The sequence below is a fragment of the Otolemur garnettii genome, unplaced genomic scaffold (assembly GCF_000181295.1).
Source record: "Otolemur garnettii isolate 467f Iridium unplaced genomic scaffold, OtoGar3 scaffold00002, whole genome shotgun sequence".
Lineage (NCBI taxonomy): Eukaryota > Metazoa > Chordata > Mammalia > Primates > Galagidae > Otolemur > Otolemur garnettii.
Genome location: NW_003852397.1, coordinates 36267532 through 36274885, shown reverse-complemented (window position 1 = coordinate 36274885; position 7354 = coordinate 36267532). Strand labels below are relative to the sequence as shown.

Here is a 7354-nt window from a genome sequence, read left to right as displayed (position 1 = left end):
ATGTGTAGGCGTAGATCACTTTGTACTTATCCTACTTAAAGTTTGTTAGCATTCCTGGATATGCAGATTAATGCTTCTTTTGGGGAGAGAATAATCAAATTTTGGTAAGGGTTAGCCATTATTTCTTCACATATTCCCCCCCCTTCTCTGATACTCTCTTAACACATGTGTGGGTGTGTTTTCTGTTGAACCACTTGTGTCTGAAGCTCCATTGAACTTTTTTCCCCTCTGTTCTTTTTTCCTTCTGTTTTTCCAATTAGATAATCTTTATTGATTCACTTCAGATTTGCTGATACTTTCTCTTGCTAGTTAAAATCTTCCATTGTGCTATTCTAGTCAATTTTTTGCTTTTCAATTCCTAAAATTCCATTTGATTACATTTTACAATGTCCATCTCTTTAATGATATTCTTTACCTGATAAGCCATTGCCATACTATCATCTTCTAATTCTTTTTTTTTTTTTTTTTAAATTCAGTCTCCTAGAGACTGTCAAAAATTGCCAATGCCAACTATATTTCAAGTCATCATGGCAGGGTATTGGGAAAAGTTTTTAATTAGCAATAATTGCACCTCAGATAAACCTCATTGGCTATGATACTGCCACTGCGCAAAGCTCATTTTCTAATTCTTTAAACATATTTTATTTTGCTTTTGATCATAGCTGCTTTTCTTTGTCTGCCAATTCCAACATCTTCACCCCCTGAGAAAGTTGTTATTGAAACAGAGACCAGTTTCTTCCTGTATGTGGGCCACATACTCTCACTGGTTTTGCATATTTTATATTTTTTATTAAAAACTGGATATTTTAGATAATATATTGTGTACTTTGAGATTCCGATTATCACCTCTCAGGGGTTGTGGATATTGTTGAGCTTTTTTTTTTTCCACTTGTTTATTTGCTTAATAATATTTCTAAACGAATTCTGTGGAGTCTAAATCCTCTTTGGTCTATAATAACTGATGCTTCTAAATAATTTTTTTTCTTAATTCTGGTTTTAATTTTTAAGCCTGCCCTTTTATGCATCACCTCTGGGATAGCATAGCCTAGTGATTAGTCAAAGATTTGTTGAAGGAATGGTAGGAAATTTCTATCTTAACATTTGATCAATTTTCCCCTTTTAAAGAGTCCATATTTCTAAATTCTTAGTGGCATTTTTGTATTCCACAAATATTTATAAAGGCCTGCTATATATCAGGCACTGTGCCAAACTGTGGGAATATAACATGAATAAGGATGTCATCCTTTCCACTCCCATGGAGGCTACAATGTCTGAGGCATGGCAAATGAAGGGGGAAAAAAATCACAATATTCTGTATTCAGGGACTGAGGCTGATATGAAGAAGGGATAATGTAAGTTTTTCTTTTCTTAATTTGACTTTATTAGTCACTTCAAAATTGTATTTCCTTTGATATAGCTAAAAACACCTAGTGAGATTCTGAACTATTCAAGGCAATGATTGGTGGTGCCAAAGAAAGTCATGTCATTTTAGGATAGTAGGTTTCATCTATATACATAATATACGTACTTATTCATCATTGACTAATTTTGTAGATTACCATGCCTTATTCTTAAGATGATAAAAAAACATAGCAAGGAAGAGAAAGCATCCCTGTATCTTTTGACTCTATGACAAGTTTTCACTCTCCTCAATATGAGCTCTTATTACTCACTACCTAGGTACTCACATAAGGATTCTGATCAAAAGACCAGTTTTACTTATTTATAATCAGACAAGCTATTTTACTATAATAGTTACTAACAGGTTTTTTTTTTTATTCACTTGGGTCTACAATATAATATAAAATTCAGAAATTCCTAATCCATGAGGATGGAAATTACTGATACATGTAAAGCAGTAGCTCTGACCTACGTGTGATAGAATTTCCAAAATTATAAGGACTGGGCCTGATTGAGGCATCAAATGGTTTTTGTAATACAATTTATTTCTGTATGATTGCTTTCAGGACACACATTACAAATCATTGGAGTCTATCCAGCAAACGCAATTCATGACTTTAAATATGGTATTGCATATATCAAAAAACTACAATGTCAAGAAGTTGGACAATGATTTTAACCAGGAATGTCATGAAGTAGGGGAGAGTGGGAACACCACTGAGTTGATTGATTTTTTTATAGCAGCCGTGGAGGATTACAGATTGGAGAGAATGATTTGGATTCTATAGTAATGGATTATAAGTTATTCACACAAATACAAACACATACCTGAGGAAGCTATATTATTTCCCATTTTATAAGCAAAATAAGAAAAAATATTCATAGAAATGAACTGAAAAGAAGGTGTCTCTTGCTTTCAAATATTTATTTCTCCATAGCTATATGATTTGTCTATTTTTTCCCCTTTTCAGGAGAGGCAGTCTTGCTCAAGTATTGATTCCCTAGCTTCACTGTGGACAGACACTTAGCTGGCAGAGAATCATATTTTTGCTCCTGTGTCAAATGATTTGTCTGAAAAACAGAGTGAATGATGATTTTTAAAACTGTCTAATACCATATTCAAGAGTTTTCTTTTATTTTTTATATATACATGTGTTTATTAGGTTTCCACTTTTTGCCTTCACAAAATGAAAAAGGCTTAAAGTTTTATAACAATGTTTAAGATAAGGACTAGAAACAGAAACCTCGTAAAGAACAAACAAAGATAAATACATTAAAAAAGGTTTCTTTTTACTATAATTACTGGAAACTAATTGCCCAGCTGAGCCTAAGTCCTTAGAGGCAATGTTGTTTTTATCTCAGGACTTAAAGAAAAGTGAGGGTGAGCAGTGTTCAGGTGTCAGTCTAGTGCAGGATGGGGAGGAACCTCAGCCTATGATTATATCCAAATCCTCCCAGAGCAGAAGAGATGCTGGCCAGTGAGTGTGCGTGTGTGTGAGGATGTGAGTATGGGGGGAAAGGGGTTGCCAAAAGAATTCCTAGTTAACACTGGAACTACAAATACGTAATACTGCAATCTTTAGTAAAGGGCAACAGCCTGAGAACTTTCATTAGTTTAATATTGATGTATAACAAATATTATAAACTTAGCACTTCAAACAACATGCATTCATTTTCCTACAGTTTCTAAAGGTCAAAAGTCAGGGCGCTAAACTGAGTTCTCTGTTCAGGAGATTAGAAGGCTGCAAGCAAGATGTGAACTATGCTGCATGCTTTTCTAGGGCCTGAGTTCTTCAAAGGTCACATAATAGCTGGCTGAATTTAGTTCCTTGTGGTAAAAGGACTGAGATCCCCATTTCCTAGAGGACCTCCAGCATTACTTACTACATGGTTCTCTCCACACAGGGCAATTTCTCCAAAGCCAACAGGAATCCTCTCTGCTGCTGCTTTTCCTTACCTCTAGACCATTTTTTGAGAAGGACAGGGTGTCTATGTTAAGCCAGGCATATCCAGAATATTCTCACTTTTGATTTTCTCAGAATCAACTGAATTGGGGCCTTACTCACACCTGTAAAATCTTAAATTTGCCATCTAATACCCACAGAATTTCGTCCACCATCTTCCTGGCCCACACTTGGTGGGAGGGGACTATACAGGGTGTATATGTCAGAGATCAGTCATCTTGGAGGCTGTGTTATAATTCTGCTACCACAGGACTCAGTATGAATAGGAGTTAGCTGAATAAATCACAAAAGCTGAGAGCAAAGCAGGTAAATGCCAAAATCTACCAGGAAGATCCCATTATTAAATAATAAGACTTGACACTTGATTACAGAGGAGATTGAAACAGTAGTTTAGAAAGATCAAGACTATGAACAGAAAAGCTTTTGGGTGAAAACTCAGAACAAAGGCCTTAATGTTAATAGCAATAGCCACATCTTATAGAGGAATAGGGTCTGTTGTTGTATCCAGTCTTGAAATAAGAGTGATGCATCATTAATATCAGAGTATCATGTACCTGTGAAACAAAACTAAAAATGAAGACCAAATTTTAAGCCCTGTTAGGGTCTTAGGGTGAGATTTTAATTAAATTAAATAAAATATGCCTGAATAAGATAAAGGAATTTGGGAATGTCTGGATCCTGCCTTTCCAATCGCGTCAAATTCCTTTGACTTCCTAAGAGTAGAAAGTGCTTCCCAAATACCAAAAACAACACATAGACCCAATGTATCCCTTTATTGATATTTGGAAGAATGCTCAACACCACATTGAACAACTCATAAAAGCTGAAGTGGAAAAAAATATGGGGCTAAAGCTTGAGGTCCAGGTGGAAACGTCAAACCTCTGACTATCTCTTTTTCACTCTCAATTTGAAGTCTAAAAGTTTAGGATCAATGTGGCCAAACACCTTGGAAGAGAGATAGAAAGAAATAATGCTCACACTCAAGCCACTCAAGCCCAGAAGTACTGAGTCCACCCATCCAGGCACACAGAATATAAAAGGAAGTTCAAAAGAGTAAGTAACTTGTCACATCTGAAGGCTGACGTCAGAAAGTCAAAACAAAGATTGGAAGGTGGGCCCATAAAGTTAAGATACTTCAGCCTTATCCCTTATTGTACATGACCTGATCTACTGAATATCCTGGTTTGTAACCAAGTACAACCTCTCCTAGTAGTATGAGAAGTTAGGGAAATCTCATCGTAGGAAGACGGGCAGTTTTGTCTTTCTCAGATTAGTGGAGAGGGCTCAAAGATGCTTAAAAATTAGGTCTATTATTTTCTGGTAGATGACATAAGGAGGACAGTAGAGATGCCTTTGGGTGAGAAAGAACAAATCAGGCTATTTGCAACAGCTGTTTATGCTGGAATGTACGTACGTGGCTTTTGTCCTTGGCCTAGTGGGTACCATGTAAAGGAGCAATAGACCATCCAAGCTCCAATAATTACCACAGGCTGCTTTCATTACTGTCTGCTTTGACCATCTCTGGCTCATCCCACAGGGGAAGTCAGGTATCTGAGCTCAGTTCTATAAAACCTATTTCTTATTCCCTAATATTTGTCACTGTGTAGTATGTTAGGCACTGAACTAAAATCATAACATTGTGATAAATACAAATTATGCTGTCATATTCTGAGTGCTGTAGTTAGTTTAATTACAAAGCCAGTTTTGCTTTTATTGGTGCTTTAAAATGTCACTTGCCATTATTTTACAAAATATATAAAAATTTTTATTATTTGCAGTGTAAAATGTACAGGCTTACATAGAATCTTGGAGAAATGCTATAGCATAAAGTGGTAGATAATGTTATTTTCAGACTTAACATCTTTTAAACCTTTTCTTCTTTTTACTAATAACTAAACTACTTTGAGTCAGTGGCTTAATGCAGACTTAACGCCTTTTAAACCCTGTTCTCTTTTCATTAAAATCTCAACCAGTTCGAGGCAGTGACTTAGTGGCTCAGTAACAACTTTGGCTTGAACTTAAATTAGCATCCTTCCTGGGGTAGAGTGCAGGTGCCTATAGCTGCTAGGACAAAGTTTTGAGTCATGATAGTAATTGGAGTGAGCCACGAATACATAAAAAAGCCATGCACATCTCTTCATATTTTGGGTAGGAGAGATTTCAGGAACCAGAATCCTGTGCTAAATGGTGTAATTCTATTTAAGTCTCTTGATAATATTACTGTGATGGTCAGTTTTATCTGGCAACTTGGCTAGGCCATAGTCTCTTGTTATTCAATCAAACACTAATCTAGACATTTTTGTGAAGGTATTTTATAGATGAGATTACCATCTCTAATTTGTTGATACTAAGTAAAGGAGATTATCCCTAGTAATCTAAGTGGAGCTAATGTGATCAGTTGAAAGGCTTTCCTGAGGAAGAAGAAAGTCTACTTGTGGACTATAGCTTCAACTCCTGCAGGGAATTTCTAGCCTCCCCTGCCTGATGGTCAGCCTTATCAATTTCAAATTTGTTTAGCCAATCTTTATAATCACTTATCAATTATTTCCAATATATAACTTATATATGCATCATATACATACAAAGATAATATATATCACACACATGTACACGATGTGCTATACATACTGTGTTTCCCCCAAAATAAGACACTGTCTTATATTTATTTTTTCTGAAGAAGACCACACTAGGGCTTATTTTCAGGGGATGTCTTACCCCTCTCTGTGCCAAAATGCTTGGTCACTAGGTCTTATTATCAGAATAGAGCTTATATTTAACAAGTGCATAGAAATCCTGCTAGGGCTTATTTTTGGATAGGTCTTATTTTCGGGGAAACACGGTATATACATTTATGTCATACTTTTATGAACTTGTCCTAGAAAAGTGCTATATACCTCATTGGTAAATATCACTTTCAAAGTACTTCCCTTGGGAAGCTAGGCACCAACCCCAGCACTTAGTACACCTTTAAAGTAATTTTGGAACTCTTTTTCTGGAGTGGCCATGAGAGCTGTCATTACATTACCCTTGATGTGCTGAACAGCATCAAAATGTCTTCCTTTCAATATTTCCTTTATCTTTGTAAAGAAAAAGGTCATGAAGGTCAGATTAGGGAGTAGAGACAATGTTTCAATACAGTTATTTGTTTACTGGCTAAAAATTGCCTCACAGACAGTGTTCATCAGTGAGCTCATTTGGGACCATTTTTTGCACACACCTTTCTCATGCCAAGACTTTCAGTTTTTTCTTAACTGTTTTTCTATTGATGTTTACTTAGTCTGCTGTACTTCTCATAGGCAGCTGATGATTTTGACACACAATTCAATAAATTTTTGAAATGAATTCATCAGTTCTGCTTGTTACTGGCCAACCTGACCTTTCTTCGTCAGTGTTGTTTTCTCTCACCTCAGGAAAATGTTTAATCCATTTCTACACTGCTGTTTTCTTCATGGCATTAACCTCATAAACTTGAACTAAAGTGTTCCCAATTCCACTTCCACTCTTGCCAAGTTTAACAAGAACTGTATTATTTATTCTTTGCTCTAATTCAAGCTCCAACATTCTCACAATGGCACACAAAAACACACAACAACAATAATAAATGCCACTCAGCAAGACACTGCCACGTGTTGAAATGAACACAGCTGTGAGACACTGATATACCAAGGAACCCTTTCTTAGTTGTTTGTACAGTGCTGCAAACGTAAAGCATGGTGGCAAGTTTGCAAACTTAATTGGTAGACTTTTGTGTATATACTACAGCTGTAATACTGGTTCTGTTATTCTGGTGGACCCCTGGCTGATGCAGAAGTCAAATTCCTTTTCAGTATTATCATATCAATAGTTCAAAAGAATGTCCTACTTAACGTGGAGTAAGTATATCCCAACTAACATGGGGTATTATCCTTCTGTAGAGTATCATCCTTCTGTTGAGCAGTTTAGTGGTGGATCTAATATGAATGGTTTCCATCCATAATACTGATGTGATC

At 36.0% G+C, this 7354-nt stretch overlaps 1 non-coding gene across 1 annotated transcript; it reads right to left on the bottom strand.

The window, feature by feature from the left end:
* Positions 1 to 476: 476 nt before the first annotated feature.
* On the bottom strand, positions 477 to 616 carry LOC111725872. Its single transcript, XR_002773818.1, has one exon. It is a non-coding gene; the product is annotated as a U4 spliceosomal RNA (small nuclear RNA).
* Positions 617 to 7354: the final 6738 nt, after the last annotated feature.